The sequence below is a fragment of the Corythoichthys intestinalis genome, chromosome 16, assembly GCF_030265065.1.
Source record: "Corythoichthys intestinalis isolate RoL2023-P3 chromosome 16, ASM3026506v1, whole genome shotgun sequence".
Classification (NCBI taxonomy): Eukaryota; Metazoa; Chordata; class Actinopteri; order Syngnathiformes; family Syngnathidae; genus Corythoichthys; species Corythoichthys intestinalis.
The window spans coordinates 8,650,431-8,669,223 of record NC_080410.1 but is presented as its reverse complement, the minus strand read 5'-3'; the positions used below and the strand labels follow the sequence as shown (position 1 = coordinate 8,669,223).

The 18,793-nt window shown below is 41.4% G+C and overlaps 1 pseudogene; it reads right to left on the bottom strand.

Moving 5' to 3' along the window:
- Positions 1-595: 595 nt before the first annotated feature.
- On the bottom strand, positions 596-17,547 carry LOC130904375 (uncharacterized; annotated as a pseudogene).
- Positions 17,548-18,793: the final 1,246 nt, after the last annotated feature.

Sequence of the window (18,793 nt, the reverse complement as noted above, 5' to 3'; positions counted from 1 at the left end):
ACAACTCCAGACTTCAAATTATTTTTGGAATTTACGGTCATCGCGTCCTCTGGGCAAAAGAAGAAAAGGACCATCTGAATTGTTATTAGCGTAAAGTTCAAAAGCTGGTATGGCTGTATGTTAGTGCCCATGGCATGTCTAACATACACAGAAGGCACCGTTAATGATGGAAGATACATCATTTTTGGGGGAACAGAATACACTCTCATACTAAGCATTTTTTTTTTTTTTTTTTTTTAAACCTGTCCTATTCAGCTGTTTGACACGGAGAATGGAAGTCTAAGTACCCGGATGGTTTGAACAGTTTTATAGTTTCACATTGAGTGTCTGACATACTCCCATTGTGATCATTCAACATACCTCGTTTATTATGACAAAGCAGCGAACAGGAAGGAGTTATGGGGTAATAGAAGAAAAACACAAAGAAAGAAAAGAAACACATACTACAACAAGAAATACATTGAACGTCTACACTGTTCTAATATACACTTTTTGGTGCAACTTAAGACACACCATCAGTGTTGGCACCTGGGTTCACTGGGTGTTTCGGGTCTCACAACATACACCCTCGCCCAGGGGACCCAGCCAGGGTTGATCAAGTCCCGGCTTGTGTCTTAAGAGCATGTGACCACGTGTCACCCCGCTTGATCCACAGCCATCTGGACACCTTCTCTGCTGTGTCACTGATATTCTTAATGGCTCACCTGTTGTGCAGTCCCTTCACTCCCAGCATCTTGAGTGCCCTGATGAGTGACTGACCGGTAAATCCTCTGCACCCGACTTCTATGGGATTGCACCGGGTCTTCCATCCCCTGCTTTGACATTCGCTTGCCAGTTCCTCATACTTGGCTCTCTTTCTCTCAAAAGCCTCCTCCATCCTGTCTTCCCAGGGAACAGTCAATTCCAGCAGGACCACTTGCCTTGTTGTTTCTGACACGAGGATGATGTCAGGCCTGAGAGTGGGCACCGCAATGTTCTCTGGGAACTTGAGCTGTTTCCCTAGGTCGACTTTCAACTGCCAGTCCTGGGCTGTTGCCCGGAGACCACCTGCTTCACCCTGGTGCTGCTGTTGTTTCTCCCCAGCTCTGACAAAGGCGATGGACTGTCTTACTGGCTGTTGGTGTTTGCTGGAGGAAATCCCTGTGTTGATGGCCTCAGCGATGACTCGCAGCATTTGGTCATGACGCCAGCGGTAATGTCCCTCTCCCAGTGCTCCCAGTGGGCAGCAACTCAGGATGTGCTCCAGCGATCTGTCCCTTTGACAGAGTGGGCACAGTGGGTTCTCAGCCAGGCCCCAGTGGTGGAGGTTGGATGGGCTTGATAGGACGTCGTAGACCGACTGGATGAGGAACTTGATCCGGTGTGGCTCAGATCGCCATAGCTCTGTCCACGAAATCTTCCGGCCAGCTATCTCTTCCCATCAGGTCCACGGCCCCTGCTGCCGCAGTCCTATTGTTATACTGCAGCACTCTTCCTCCACCCCTGCCCGAACCTCTTTCTGGATAAGCATACACCTTTCCTTCCCCTGTGCCTTGTTGTAGGAAGGTCTTTGGTTACTCCCAAGTCCGGCTCGTCCGCATGCCACTGTTCCCACCAGCTCACTGTGCCGCAGGCGGGACTCAGCCTGGTTGACTGCCTCTAGAGCGCACCACTTCCTGCCGGTCCTCACCTGTATGCCATCTGAGGAGACTCTGCTGTCACTTGAGCACAACTTGTTGTTTCTCCCGTACAGTGCGATTCTGCTGAGGCTTCGGGGAAGGCCCAGCCACTTCCTCAAGAAAGAGCTAACCTTCCTCTCAAGGCACTCGACGGTGGTCATTGGCACATCGTAGACCAGCAATGGCCAGAGGAGTCGAGGCAAGATCCCATCTTGGTAAACCCAGGCTTTAAACTTGCCTGGTAGCCTTGACTTATCCACCGCTATAAGCTCAGCTCCCAACTCCTCTGATGTTGCATGGAGTGCTGTGGTGTCCTTTAAGGTGCTGTCGAAGATCTTCCCCAGACTCTTGACTGTCCTCTCTCCCACTGACGGAATCTGGGTGTCTCCTATAGAGAAGTGGAACTTGTCTGAGACCTTCCCCTTCATCACCACCAGAGACCTGGACTTGGCTGGCTTGAAGTTCATCCTGGCCCAGCTGATGAGATGCTCAAGGCCTTGGAGGATCCATCTATAGCCCGGGACTGATGTTGTAGTTACAGTTAGGTCGTCTATGAAAGCTCTAATGGGTGGCTGTCGCATACCTGAGTTGGTTAGTGGTCCTCTACACTCCAGCTCTGCTGACTTCACCAGCATATTCATAGCCAAGGAAAACAACACCACGGAAATGGTACATCCTGTAATGATGCCCTTCTCAAGGCGATGAAATGCAGAGTCACAGCTCCAGATGTGAATCTCAAACTGAAGCAGCTGTAATAGTCCAGTATGAGGTCCTTGATCTTGTCTGGGACTTTGGTGTCGATCAAGCGAGGCTTCCACCAGCTTGTGTGGAAGAGACCCATAGGCGTTGGCGAGGTCAAGCCAAAGGACTGCCAGGTCTCCTTTGCCCTCCCGTGCCTCCCGGATCAGCTGGGTGACCACTCCTGTATGCTCAATGCATCCTGGGACGTTTGGAACTCCTCCCTTATGCACAGAAATGTCGATGTATGTATTCCTCAGGAGGAACTCAGTCATGCGCTAGGCAACAACGCTGAAAAATATCTTGCTCTCAACGCTGAGGAATGAGATGATTCTGAATTGCTCGATAGTTGTTGAGCTCTCCTCCTTTGGAATCCATACACCCTCTGTGTGTCTCCACTGCTGGGCAACCTTCCCCCGTCTCCAGATGACCCCGAGGATCCTCCATAACCTCTTTAAGAGTCTGGGGCACCTCTTTTAAACTACATATGTCATTCCGCTAGGGCCTGGTGTTGAATTGGATATGGCTGCCTTGACAACCTACCTCTTCAACTTCTTTCAGAGTTGGCTCTTTGGTGTTAAATGTCTCGATGGGTTCTGGTGGGGTTATCAAGGTTCTGCATGGCCCTAGATTTTCCTCTATTGCACTGTCACTGTAGGAGGCATTGAGGTAGTTGTTAAACTCGTTTTCGGTGCAGGAGAGATGGCCGCTTCTTTTCTGCTCGAGGATCTTCTTGGTTAAACCATAGGGATTTGAGATGAAGGCTGCCTGTCTCCTGGCTCTCTCCCTACCTCTCCTTCTATGGCACTCTGCTCGGCGGAGGGTGGTGAGTTTTTTCCTCACCATGCTACGGAGCTCTGCTAGCCCAGCCTTGTCCTCCTCCCTTGCCACCTTAAACTGCCGCCCAAGCAGTTTAAGCTACTGCCGCAGCTGGCTGATTTTCATCTCCCGTCGGTTTGGCTCTCCTGGACGTCTGGTTGACCGTTGTTCTTTGATGCCAAATCTTTCTGCACCTATGTTACACTAACTACTAATATGTTCGTGCTATCGTCAGCTAGATGTATTTCCGGTTGACACCATGTGGGGGGCCTGTTGACCAGGGAAAGAGGGGGATGGGGCTCGGAGAGTCTATAGGCTAAGTGATTGAAAGGGGTAGAGTGTAGCAAAAATAAAAGCAAAAGTAATTTAATTGATCATAAATTGTCACTATTTTCACATCTACAACCGTACACACCAGACAGAAATAAGACTAATAATAAAGTCGATCTTGGTCATTGTCAGTTTTTGCCTCAAATTCCATGCTAAAAGCTTTGATAAATAATCAATAATGAAGTGGGACATCATTAAAAAATGGTATTTTGATGAAACAACCAGAATGGTCACCTGTCAGTGTGGACTCAGCACCCTTTTAATGCCCAGGAGTTTCACTTAAATATAGTGAACAGTACAGGGTCTTACCCAAAGTTTGTACAGTACCGTATTTTTCGGACTATAAGTGGCAGGTTTTTTTTCATCGTTTGGCTGGGGGTGCGACTTATAATCAGGAACGACTTATGTGTGAAATTATTAACACATTATGATATCATTTCACATGTTATTTTGGTGTTTTGGAGTGACACTGATGGTTTGGTAAACTTGTTAGCATGTTCTTTATGCCATAGTTATCTGAATAACTCTTAATAGCTATGGCCATGTTTGCGTTCTGCCTTTTGCAATGTGTGTTCAATTGTATTATTGAGTTTTTTATATTGAAATCCATGCTTTTAGTGTATGACGCTTTCACGCCCACGTGGGGGCGCACTCGCACTTGTTTACGTGAAGAAGCGCCCTCACATGCCAGAAGAAGACTGACAGCTACGCAGCTCTGAGTGAGTGGGCGAGTTAGCGAGAGAGAAACGCAGCTGCGAACCTACGTTCATTGTTTATGCTCCTAAAATAGCTCTACAGCAGCAACGCCTGTGTGCATCATCTTTTCTGTTGTTGTTGTGTGTTTTCCACCCGCGATCGGACACTTAGAGCCAGTTGTGTGGTTGTTTGAACGATGTGCTAATGCTAGCGAACGCATGCTAACCATTTGTGTCATTGCTGTAATAGCACCTAATTATTTATTTACGTTGACGCGTACCTGTTTGGTATCGAGGACGAAATTGATTCAGCAAATTATACGGACGTCCAGCATCGTCATTTGGGACTTTAGCTTGCTGTATAGCCAGGACCAAGCCGTAGTGTCCTGGTGAGGACAGTATATTTGCATTTCTTTGTTCATGCACTGTACACTCTACACTTATTCAGCATGTTTTTCTCTATTGTATTTTTATATTAAATTGCCTTTCAAGATGACATATCTGTTCTATGTGTTGGATTTTATCAAGTAAATTTCCCCCAAAAATGCGACTTATACTCCAGTGCGACTTGTTTTTTTTCTCTTCGTTGGGCATTTTATGGCTTGTGCGACTTTTACTCAGGTGCGACTTGTAGTCCAAAAAATACGGTACATGGTTAAAAAAAAACACCTACTTCTTAAAACAAAACAATTTTATTCGATTGTAAAATCTTTAAACAATATTTTCAACATGATTCACCCTGTATATTGCATAGATAATGAGTCAACAAATTTTTGAGACATCTTGTGGAAAATACTTACACTTACAATGATTACAAGTTTTATGAGTTTTGCAAACAAGCTCTTAACTCAATTTATGTGTTTTTAAATTCACGAAACAATACACTGTTAAATTCGCCACTTTCAGATTGTAGGAACCTAAGTACATACAGTGGGGAGAACAAGTATTTGATACACTGCCAATGGGAAAACCCATTGGCAGTGTATCAAATACTTGTTTTCCCCACTGTACTTTCTAGAACAGACATGTCCAAAGTCCGGCCCGGGGGCCAAATGCGGCCCGTGGTCAGATTTCATCAGGCCCCCAGCCTCTGTCATATAATCAATAACGTCTGTCCCGCACACAGACTTAATAAATTGGTCAGCAGTACTGCTACGTGCATATGAAGTAGCTTACACACTAAATGCTGCTCCTTATTTACCCACTAGAAGGCAGCAGCACTCTAAGCAACATTACCCCATGTGACACTTTACTCCTAATTTTCTAAAATTAGGAGACAATTAACAAAAAAAAAGTTGACTGCGATGGCTGGCGCTTCAAAGATAGGTGGAAATTGGACTATTTCTTTACTAAAATACACAACAACTGTGTCTGCCTCATTTGCAAAGAGACAGTTGTTGTTTTTAAAGAGCTCAATGTGAGGCCATATTACCAAACAAGACACGCTGACATGTATGACAAGATTACCGGGAAGATATATATTGAGAAATTGATGCAACTTGAGGCTAGTTTAATTTCACAGCAGCAGTATTTCGCAAGAGTCGAAAGAGAACGCTACAAAGGCTAGTTGCGAGATTGTTGAAATTATTAATTAAAAAAAAAATTATAAAGCAAATGTGTCCCACAGAATGGCTTGCTAAAATTTGCTTAAATATATTGTTCTACGTAAGGGACATCAGCCAAGGTCGGCCCCCAACATTTTTCCCACACCAAATCTGGCCCCCTTTGCAAAAAGTTTGGACACCCCTGTTCTAGAACTATAAGCCTCGCCACTAGTTAAAGGAAATATCCTTCGTCAGGCAGTCTTGTTCGAACGTGGGTACTACGCCTGATACGAACCGTTGTGAAATTCTAGTCTGTGCCACTGACGCGTTATTTACTCGCCACGCCAACCTCTGACAAAATAAAACCACAAAAACTAATCAGAATGGAAAACAATGAAATGGAGACTCTTGAGGACACAGCTGCAATTCTTGCATGTTTGAAGGTAATAGTTTCCATTAGCAAGCAAATACGTCTAACGACGAGACTGGATTAACGGACAGATTTTAATGAATTATTAATTCATTCATTGTCTGAGTCGCTTATCCTCACGGGGGTCACGGGGGAGATGGAGCCAATCCCAGCTAACTATGGGGAGTAGGCGGGGTACACCCTGAATTGGTTGCCAGCCAACTGCAGGGCACAACGAGACGAACAACCATTCGTGCACACACTCATACTTACGGACAATTTAGAGTGTTCGATCAGACTACCACGCATGTTTTTGGGATGTGGGAGGAAACCGGAGTACCCAGATAAAACCCACGCAAGCACGGGGAGAACATGCAAAACTCATCACAGGAAGGCCGGAGCTCGGGATTGAACCCTTGATGTCAGAACTGTGAGGCGGACATGCTAACTACTCTGGCACCGTGTCACCAATTATTGTTGTTGAATTATAATACATTTATTAATATAATGTTAATAAAAGCTAAATAAAAGCATCGGAACATAAGGCGCACGTTCAATGAATGGATTATTTTAAAACTGTTTTGACATACAGTACAGAGCGCACTGCATTATAAGGCACAGTAGTAGTAGTTGTTGGGGTTGCATTAAGCATCCATTAGATTTAACTTCATGAAAGGGAATGTCATGCCGTGATTAACAAATATTGATTCATATATAAGGTGCATTGCATTATAAGGCGCACAATCGGCTTTTGAGAAAATTGAAGGCTGTTTGGTGCGCCTAATAGTGCAGAAAATACAGTATACTAAAATTAATAAAAACAGAAATGCATCCTTGTTTCGATCCCAGGTAACACTGTAGTTTTTTATTTTCACAGTGCCCATATTTTACTCATTGCGTGTCTTTGACGGCAACAGACGTCCATTTAATTTAAACTGGGAAGACTGGCCGGAAATGCCCCTCCCAATCAAAATGGATTGGATGTCTAGTGCCGTCAATGGCACCCATTGAGTGCCCTGTAAGGGTAAAAAAAAAATTTTTTTAAATACACCAACATAATTCGTGCATGAAATGGTTAAAGTATAAATTCAATCATCTCAAAAGCCAATTGAAATGGCGGCGAAGATGAAGTGTTTGGATGCTCACAGCTGCTCTGAATCAAGCCTGAGGGGACATTTAGACAGGCGCACTCCTGCAGTAATCCGTCAGCGGAATGGGATATTTGAAAATGTCTCATTCTGCGGGAGGCTTTGTCTTTTTTTTTTTTTTTTTTTTTTTATGTAAGAAATTGAATTTGTATATGTCGGCAGACAACAGTGACATTTTAATTTTACATGACATCGATGATGCGTCTTGTGTGACCTCCACAAATGACGCAGGAAGCTCCATCATGCGCTCCCCTCTGAAGGGTCCATTTAGGAAATAGAGACAATCTGATGATGAAGCAGCTATTCACAATTGTTTTTCTTCATACTGGCTGAGAATATTGTTGTATTTTTAATGGAGGATGATTATACATTACTGTATAATATGACATAAATATTTAAAGGATTTTAAAAAAGAAAGTTTACTCACACTGACAGCTACTTCCTTATCATTACCCTTCCGATTTTGCTTTTAAGTATATTTTCCTCCTAAATTTGAGTTTTATTGGGAACACTTCTATCTTAATTAATTCACTAGCCCAGGTTACTGAGTATGTGTTGTTGTAGTTAATAAAATAAGGAAAATAAAATCTAGGTAATTTTACTTATTTTTTCCAACAGTCGTTCTACCAGTTTCATCAATGAGATGTTGCAGTAATTATCACATGACTCCAGTAAACTAATCAGATGCAACAATACAGTCAAATTACTAAACACAAACTTGCAGTCTGTAGTCCTATGATTACACCGTCCTGTTCAATCACGATGTCCTTAAAGCGCCGTAAAAGTTAACACTACTTGAAGGAGATTATTTCAATCTCTCTATTGATTTGGCACTGGCAGACCAAGAAAACCTGAGATATCATTGTTTATTTCATGGTAGGAAATGTGTTTTCTCCACGAGAGAGCACTCATGCTCTATGGACGGGTAATGTTTCATTTCCCTAGATTTTTCGAAATTCGATTTTTGTGTATTTTTTTGGGGGTGGGGCGGGGGTTAAGATGGTCATGTAACAGGTTACAGTACACTATAATTATAACAGTTTATATGGATGAGAAGAAAAATGAGAAAAAAAAAAAAAAAATGTTTTTAAAAATCTGACATTGTCAGCAGTTACTTATGTTTACTTTTAACCAAACTTTTTTAGTCGTGCTTGAGTAAATTTCATGATTGACTACTTTTACTTGAGTAATATTATTTGAAGTAACGCGACTGTTACCTGAGTAAAATTTTTTTGGTTAATACCACCTCAACATTAGCAAGTTCCAGAGTACAGTGATCCCTCGTTTTTCGCAGTTGAGGTTGACCAGAACCCGCGATAAGTAAAAAAAGGCGAATTAGCACTCCCCCATGCCCCCATTTTTTTTGGTGTTTATATTTATTCAGATTTAGCATTGGAAAGTGATTTATATGATGTTTTATCATTTTTTTCCCCCAGGGCATAACTAATAAAAACCTTTTATATATACATAATATATATACATAATATATATATATGTATATATATATATATATATATATACATAATATATATACATAATATATATATATATATATATATATATATATATATATATATATATATATATATATATATATATATATATATATATACAGTGCCTTGCAAAAGTATTCGGCCCCCTTGAATCTTGCAACCTTTCGCCACATTTCAGGCTTCAAACATAAAGATATGAAATGTAATTTTTTTGTCAAGAATCAACAACAAGTGGGACACAATCGTGAAGTGGAACAACATTTATTGGATAATTTAAACTTTTTTAACAAATAAAAAACTGAAAAGTGGGGCGTGCAATATTATTCGGCCCCTTTACTTTCGGTGCAGCAAACTCACTCCAGAAGTTCAGTGAGGATCTCTGAATGATCCAATGTTGTCCTAAATGACCGATGATGATAAATAGAATCCACCTGTGTGTAATCAAGTCTCCGTATAAATGCACCTGCTCTGTGATAGTCTCAGGGTTCTGTTTAAAGTGCAGAGAGCATTATGAAAACCAAGGAACACACCAGGCAGGTCCGAGATACTGTTGTGGAGACGTTTAAAGCCGGATTTGGATACAAAAAGATTTCCCAAGCTTTAAACATCTCAAGGAGCACTGTGCAAGCCATCATATTGAAATGGAAGGAGCATCAGACCACTGCAAATCTACCAAGACCCGGCCGTCCTTCCAAACTTTCTTCTCAAACAAGGAGAAAACTGATCAGAGATGCAGCCAAGAGGCCCATGATCACTCTGGATGAACTGCAGAGATCTACAGCTGAGGTGGGAGAGTCTGACCATAGGACAACAATCAGTCATACACTGCACAAATCTGGCCTTTATGGAAGATTGGCAAGAAGAAAGCCATTTCTCAAAGATATCCATAAAAAGTCTCGTTTAAAGTTTGCCACAAGCCACCTGGGAGACACACCAAACATGTGGAAGAAGGTGCTCTGGTCAGATGAAACCAAAATGGAACTTTTTGGCCACAATGCAAAACGATATGTTTGGCGTAAAAGCAACACAGCTCATCACCCTGAACACACCATCCCCACTGTCAAACATGGTGGTGGCAGCATCATGGCTTGGGCCTGCTTTTCTTCAGCAGGGACAGGGAAGATGGTTAAAATTGACGGGAAGATGGATGCAGCCGAATACAGGAACATTCTGAAAGAAAACCTGTTGGTATCTGCACAAGACCTGAGACTGGGACGGAGATTTATCTTCCAACAGGACAATGATCCAAAACATAAAGCCAAATCTACAATGGAATGGTTCAAAAATAAACGTATCCAGGTGTTAGAATGGCCAAGTCAAAGTCCAGACCTGAATCCAATCGAGAATCTGTGGAAAGAGCTGAAGACTGCTGTTCACAAACACTCTCCATCCAACCACACTGAGCTCGAGCTGTTTTGCAAAGAAGAATGGGCAAGAATGTCAGTCTCTCGATGTGCAAAACTGATAGAAACATATCCCAAGCGACTTGCAGCTGTAATTGGAGCAAAAGGTGGCGCTACAAAGTATTAACGCAAGGGGGCCGAATAATATTGCACGCCCCACTTTTCAGTTTATTTGTTAAAAAAGTTTAAATTATCCAATAAATTTTGTTCCACTTCACGATTGTGTCCAACTTGTTGTTGATTCTTGACAAAAAATTTAAATTTTATATCTTTATGTTTGAAGCCTGAATGTGGCGAAAGGTTGCAAGGTTCAAGGGGGCCGAATACTTTTGCAAGGCGCTGTATATATATATATATATATACATATACATTAAAAAAAAAAAATATATATATATATATATATTTATATTAGGGCTGTCAAACGATTAAAAATTTTAATCGAGTTAATCACAGCTTAAAAATTAATCGTAATCAATCGCAATTCAAACAGTCTCTAAATTATCTCATATTTTTTTGCAAATTATTGTTGGAATGGAAAGTTAAGACACAAGACGGATTTATACATTCAACATACTGTACAAAAGTACTGTATTTGTTTATTAAAACAATAAATCCACAAGATGGCATTAACATTATTAAAATTCTTTCTGTTAAAGGGATCCACGGGTAGAAAAACTTTTCTTAAAAGATAAATGTGAGTACAAGTTATTGTAATTTTATATTAAAACCCCTCTTAATGCTGTCGTTTTAATGAAATTTGCAAAATTTTCAATCGAAAAATAAACTAATAGCTAGCCATTGTAGACGTCGCCGAGCGGGACATCACATGGGCTCCCTGCCGTTCTTCCACAGTGTCTTTAACTACGTAAGTAGTGATTGAAATACACCACAAGGTATCAATGGCCAGTTTTAACTTAATTAGAGATCTAGCCAACGAGTGCGTTTTGCCATTTGATTGACGCCGTAGTTAGTTCATTGTACCTTATGTTCATTTGAGTCTTAACTACCGAACGTACAAGACAGCTGATAGGTTGTATATTGTGACCAGGGGTCGCGTTAACCGAATATTTTCCGTCGTTGACCGATTTTTTAAAACGGTGACGGAAAAAACTGAAGTCCATCTGTCATTTTGACAGGTTGCAATTCACACCCCAGACCACAGGGTGGCGAGTGAGCATATTAATTAGCTATTGTCTCTCTTGATGCATGACGTCGTTGGCCTTACTCTGAAAAATGTCAAGGCAACTGAGTGTCCGAAGTTTCTTCAAAAAGCCCCAAAACAATGATGGTGTTGATAAAAGAGGTGAAAAAACGGGGACTGCACAAGCGGGCACGCAATTCAAGTCCATGCGCACCAGGAGGAAGGTGTAAGACTCCGTTCAGGCCACAGCAGGTGAACTGTGAACTGTTTTTGTCACTGCGGAGAAAAAGTTACAAATTCATCTGCTTGATGTGTGATGGCATGGTGTGGATTCTCTGTTAAGCTTGTTCGGACAGAATATTAATTTAAAATGAATGAGAACCAAATACTATTGAATATGTTGAAGCGGTATGCAATGTTAAGAGTCTTGTTAGCTCGAATTGCTGTGTCCAGCCGCTGTAGCTCTTCTGCTCTCTGTGAAGTCTCGATTCATATTCAAGCCGGAACGCGCGCGGCTCTGTGTCTCTGTCACGCAGTGTCGTAGCCGCTAACGCGCTCGGCCAAATGGACACACAAGTACGGAAGGTGAATTATGCCAAACAAAGGGTCACCACAATGTCATTATCATCATTTTAAAAAATTAAGTGACGGGTAAAAATAGATTATGACCAGATTTTTATGACCATCAGTCAAAATGACAGACAACGAAAAAGTCTAGCGCAACCTCTGATTGTGACTAAATATTGTCATCTGGTGTATTTGTTGAGCTAAAAGGAAATGCTTGAATAGAGTTCGACCAAAGTCTGAGTAAGTGTTATGTATATTTTGCATAGCTATTTTGATTGGGAATGCCAGTTCTCTTTGCACAGAGCGCTTTTCTTTTCGTGAACATTATTTTTTTGAAAGATAGGAATATTATTTTTGTTGTGCTTTCACTAAATGATACTGTAGTGACTTAACTGTTCCGGCCAAATGCATGATGGGAAGTTGGGCAACAATGACTGTCAGTGGTGGCTGCAAATGGTATACTGTATGTTCTGAATTGTGCTCAGTGAAGTCTGTTAAGAAAAAAAATCATCTCCTGTCATTCTTCCCCACGTCGCTCGCCACAATAGTTATGTTAGTTGTGAAAGATTTGCCGAAGCTAATGACAATAAATGACGCGGTCCAATGAACACCTGTGTCCACTCGCATTTCTCTGCCTCTTAGCTCTCAATGTGCAAAAAAACGGCGTCATTGTAATCTGTTTGAGGCAATGTCTGAGCGGGTTATTCCGCGCATGCATTAAATGCATCAAATATTTCAACGTGATTGATTTAAATTATTAATTACCGCCCGTTAATGCGATAAATTTGACAGCACTAATATGTATATATATATATATATATATATATATATATATAATATATATTAATAAATGATTTTTACACTTCAAATGTAATAATAATGTAAGTATACTTATATTAAGATTTAAACATGTTACTCTCCCACCGAATTATTTTTAAGCAAGAATAAAGCAAAAAAATGTTTGGCTTAATTAAATGCTTCATTGAGTGAGTCCTCTCAAATCCGCTCATGTAAGCGAGCAGCACTTACACACAATGAGTTGCCACGGCAACTGTTTAACAAGTTAAATGATGATGATGACACATGCGGCGCTTTGATCTTACCAGAGAAGTGAACTTTAAACATTAAACATCTGTCAATCCTTTTTTACCACAATCAGCAATTTCAGTGCATTCACTGCCTGACTAACAAAGAGCAGGGAGAGAGGGAGGGAGTTAGAGTGAGACTACGCGATTGGTTCGGGACGGCTCATCTGTATTATTATTATTATTATTATATTTTTTTAATTGAAAAAAAAAAATCCGTGATGGACTGAGGGCGCGAAGATGGAAGAGCAATATAGCGAGGGATCACTGTGTTGTCAATTTATCTATGGTTAGTTACATTTGCCTGGAGAGCACATTTGCTCATCAACTGAAGAGAACTTTGTTCTTTTCCCAGTCATCACTGGCCTCTGCATTGCTTTAATCTGTCTTTGTAGTCATCCACTCTCACCCTCTACTTTCCCTTTTAAATGTTTCTGTTCCCTTATCACGCTTTCTTATCTGATGTACTCATCTTTTCTTCAACCTTCTTCTACGTTATGCTTTTCAGGCCCACAATCCTTTTCATTTTATGTTTGCCTCTTGTCAAATCTTGTTTCGCTTCTGGTCTCTCCTGAAATGACCCACTTTCCGTCCAGAAGCAATGAACATACATTTCGCGTTTTCTCCGCATGTCCTACGCATGCCATGACACTCCTACGTGGTGGAATGCGGTGAGACATAAGAAGAGCTGCGGAAAAGGTGAATGAAAGGGTAACAGGCAAGGGAATGAGAAGGAGTTACAATGTTAAGTAGGACAGGGAGGCGTCCTAAATAAGAAAAAAAAGAAAAACCCCACAATTGTACCAATATGGCACTAAAATGACATCATTGGTATACTGGAGTACCAGGAATTAACTCCTTGTTGCTCAATATGTACCCTTTAAGATCTAGTTTCCAACCACCGGTCGCCCTACCAAAGATGTCCGCCAGCTACGCACGGTGCCATAAAAAAAGAGCACTTGGCACCCTTCACCACATGATGATAGATGTTCAATTGTTGACGATTAGACGTCAACAATGAAGTGGCAGCAATTGAACGATTGTCAATGGCAGCTACTGAGTAAATAGCAGAGGTTTTGACATTGATAAAATATATATATTTTTTTAATTCATTTGAGAAATAAGCTCGTTATGACTTAAATGTCAATGCATTGACTTTGATGGGACCCGTTGTCCCTACCAACATTGCTGCCCTGGGGCCATTTTGATAGGAGCCTTTTCATGCTTCTGCCGTGAATTGAAATGAGTTCATCATTAGTTAACCACCAATATAGGAGGGGTGGCAGCAAATGAAAGTCTGTTCATTCGCTGCCACCGCTCCCACTTCAAATGGATTGGAACTCTAGCGCCATCAATGGCAGCCAAATAATTAAGCAGTGACTGGCCAATCCATGATAACAATGACTACATTCAAGTGACAATGCAATAATTTAGTATTCAAGGGAAACAATATGTAAAGGTAAAGTGGTACCACTACTTATGAACGTCTCTATAATACAGAATTTTCAGGTTTCGACATGCCTCAATAGTAAAATATTGCCTTTTGTCACGAAAGAAATTTCAGGATACGAGACGCAAAAATGCAGTACAGTACCGTAAAAGATGTGTATGTACTTCTTGCTTACTGCTTTTAAATGTCACGACATAAAATCCTGCTGACCTACTGATCATAATCTTTCCCATTATGCCCTAGTAACGTGATTCTGCTCTCCAATAGACCCCAATCACGTGACGTCACAACTCCGCCCCCCTGACTGGTGCCGCCATATTGTCCGTCAGCTCATCGTGTTTACATATTACCGCTACGTACATTCCTCTTATTACTGCGTTTTTCTGCTTGTCTAAGGAATCACCGCCTAGTAAACGAACCCAAAAACCTTCCTGACAACCGTTAACATTGATTAATAAAAATGGTGAAGGCATGTGTGGCGATCGGTTGCAGTAACAGAGAAGATAAACAGTCATTTTAGTAGGTGCTATGTGCCCATTGTTAAAAGGGCAAATCTCGAAAGCAGCATGGTTTGTTTATCTCGGTCCATGATGCGTTTGTGTCGACAGCCGTTAGACAGCTGCGAAAACATCAATATGATGCCAACACGATCGCAGACATCATCAGACGGAGACTACGAAGCTCATCGCCACGGTTGCACAGCAGGAAGGTGAGCGCAACAACAGGTGTTGAGCCTAAAAATAGCCGCCCTGCGTGAAATGTCCCGCCTGACGGGAGCGCCCACATGGAAACGACTTTCTTGTACCGTGAATATGTATTATTTTACTCTGCTTGAACTAATAAATGTCATACCTGTGTGATTGGCATTGGGATATGGTCGTGAAAACCTGTGGGCTAATACATTTCTGTTCAAAGATGGTTATGTGGCCCAGTCCACGGTTTGTTACTAAAATACAGTACTAATATTTTGTGTAATGTAATTATTTAAAACTGATCTTCAGTCGTAAATCCATTTCTGTAATGCGTCCATGAAAACATTTGATGTTTTCACCTCAATAAAGCGTTATAAATAAGCGCTCCCGTCAGGAGGGACATTTCACGCGGGGCAGCTATTTTTCGGCACACACCGGCCTGTTGTCGATCAAGTTTCATTTTACAATCGTGACAACGGTGACGCTCAGCTGACCAAATGTCGGTTTATATTCGGGCCGGTGCCGATTTTGGGTACCCGACTCCTCATCGTGACATAAACTGGAGTATGATTGGAAATTTTGTGGTCTCAGGACGAGCTCTGACGCACGGGACGGGACCGGACAGGAGGAAACATCGATTTGGGCATCAAATATGGATCTGGCGACTGGATCGACTGAAGCTTTTCCAAATAACGGCTTTTATGCAACTCATCCAATGAGTTTACAGCGTCTGAAAGCACCATGGCTTCCATAATTTGCAAGTGAATCCACCTTTAGAAACTACGATCAATGACAATACGGACACACAATGACAGACAATATGGCGGCACAATACAGCGATCACGTGATTGTGTGACGTTGGTGATTGGGGTCTATTGGCCTATTGTTGATGATGTTTCAATTTGGGTGTCGCAGTATGATGCTGTGCAAAGGCAACGGTGTTTTTGTTGTTATAGTGGGCTCGATGTCTTCGCCAAAAGAGCATAAGTCTCCTTGCGTTTTTGTCTCACAGAGTTTCTTTAAGCCTGCACACGGTTCACTACATTAGTAGCAGATTAGAGCGCAGGTCTCCTCGCGTATTTGTGTCACGAAGATTGAGATCGCGGTTAGGCACCATTGATCTCATGAAAAAAGACATCGCCTCACTCAAAAGTTAAGATTTTTTTTATCTTTCTTCCTTTGCATTATGTTCTGTTTTCTACTTCATTACATGTATTAACGGTTTGGTTAGGTTTTGGTTGATTAAACAAATTTGTTTGGCTCTTTTTTTATTCCGGTTTATCCCGAATAGAAAATTTAAAGTGGCGTTTCAGTAGTGCTTGAAACGGATTAAGACATTTACATGGAAAACGTCTCTCTCTTTACTGAATTTTCAGGTTACGAGACTACTTTCAGAGCCAATTCATAAGTAGAGATACCACTATATATACAGTTGTGGTCAAAAGTTTACATACACTTGTAAAGAACATAACGTAATGGCCCTCTTGAGTTTCCAGTTATTTCTACAACACTGATTTTTCTCTGATTGTGTGATTGGAACAGATATTTTTCTTGTCACAATAAAATTTATGAAGTTTGGTTCTTTTATGACTTTTACACAAAAAGTGACTAAATCTGCTGGATCAATAATATACATACAGCAACACTAATATTTGGTTACATGTCCCTTGGCCATTTTCACTTAAATTAGGCGCTTTTGGTAGACATCTACAGTACAAGTTTTTGGTTGAATCTCTGACCACTCCTCTTGACATAATTGGTGGAGTTCAGTTAAATTTGATGGCTTTCTAAGATGGACTTGTTTCTTCAGCATTGTCCACATGTTCTCAATGGGGTTTAAGTCAGGCCATTCTAAAACCTTGATTCTAGCCTGATGTGTGTTTCAGCTCATTGAGGTAATTTGGGTCGTAACGTAGCCTGCGGTTTCGCTGTTGCTCTCATATTTCTGCAAAACGGCTGCTTTGACTCTCTCATAATTCATTGACACGTCAACATCAACATAAACAAAGGTGCTTCTGGCTTAGCCAGTTTGTGATGGTCTTAAATGGAAATGTTCAATATCATTTTCCTCACTCAGCTTCTGCAGTTTAGGCAACTGAGGCAAAGGTGAGGAAGCATGAGGGAAGTCATCAGATGGCCTCTGCACCAGTGTGGCCACCTCAGGCTCTGATGATGATGGCCGCTGCTTTCTGGGCGTGGCTTGAGTCGACTTCCATTTTGAGTAAAGTGAATTACTCTTCTAGTTCTCCAAAGTTACCTGCCTGTCCAACCGCCTCCTTGTCCCAATCGTCCTCTATGGCTTTCTGCTGGCTTATATAAGCTTTGAGAAGGTTAGTGAATTCAGTTAATGTTGGTTCACTTGCCTCCTTTTCCATAAGTCCCCCAACAGCCCCTTCCTCCTCATGGTCATTTCTCCCACTTCCAGATGAACTGGTTCTGGGCTGGTACGGTCATTGCGTCCTCTTCCCCTTCCAGGCATAGTTGAGGGTGAGTGATACAAAAATGAACAAAAAAGGGGAAAAGCAGAAAGGAAAAAAAAAACACCAATGTCCGACTAGAAAGACCCCACCATTGCCACCAAATGTAGTGGACCAAACATACACATAGACACAGATGTTTCAACGTAGGTGAAAATTCAATTTAATAAAGTCACAAAAGAAAAGCAATATAACAAAACATCTCTGGCCCAACATAAAAGAGGCCAACGTAACAAAAGGCTTCACCCAAACACATCTCTGTGGCCATTTAAATCAGGACGGACTCAACTAACGACCACCTGAGGGAGGTATGACAACAAATTAACCAAACATTTTCAACTTAAAACAACAGCTGATGGAAAAATTACATATATTAACTTCAAACAATAATCAAATAATGTGCATTTAAACAAACAGTGAAAACTTTACCCCAAACAGTCATAAATAAATCAAGAGAAATATCCCCCCTCCAGAATGGTAGGTGCCAGATCTTAAACAGCTGTGGTCGTTACCTCAAATTAGAAAATAAAATCCAGTAAACATTCAGACAAATATTAACTAAAGTATGCACCCATTAGAAAATACATGTCCCCAAAGATATCACATAAATAATTAACTAAATCTTGAAGCACTAAATTGTGGTGGTAGTGGTAGCCACCACATCCTATTAGAACACCCAATTGCACCCAAGACCCAACCTTCGAGCTGATGATTTTAGGTTATCTTGAAGAATTGGAAGGTAAACCTGCTTCTTCATTATCCCTTTTTTTATCTGTAAAGCACCAGCTCCACTGGCAGCAAAACAGCCCCAAAGCATGATACTACCACCAACATAGTTGATGTTAAAGGCTTCACCTTTTCTCCTCCAAATATATTGCTGGGCATTGTGGCCAAACAGCTCAATTTTTGTTTCGTCTGACCACAGAACTTTCCTACAGAAGGTCTTATTTTTGTCCATGTGATCAGCAGTAAACTTTATTCGAGCCTTAAGGTGCCGCTTTTGGAGAAAGGGCTTCCTTCTCGAACAGCAGCCCCTCAGACCATTGCGATGCAAAACATCCTTGACTGTGGACACTGACACATGTGTTGATTTGCTTTTTGGTGGTTCTCGGTTCACTCTTCACCCTTGGTTGACTCTTCACCC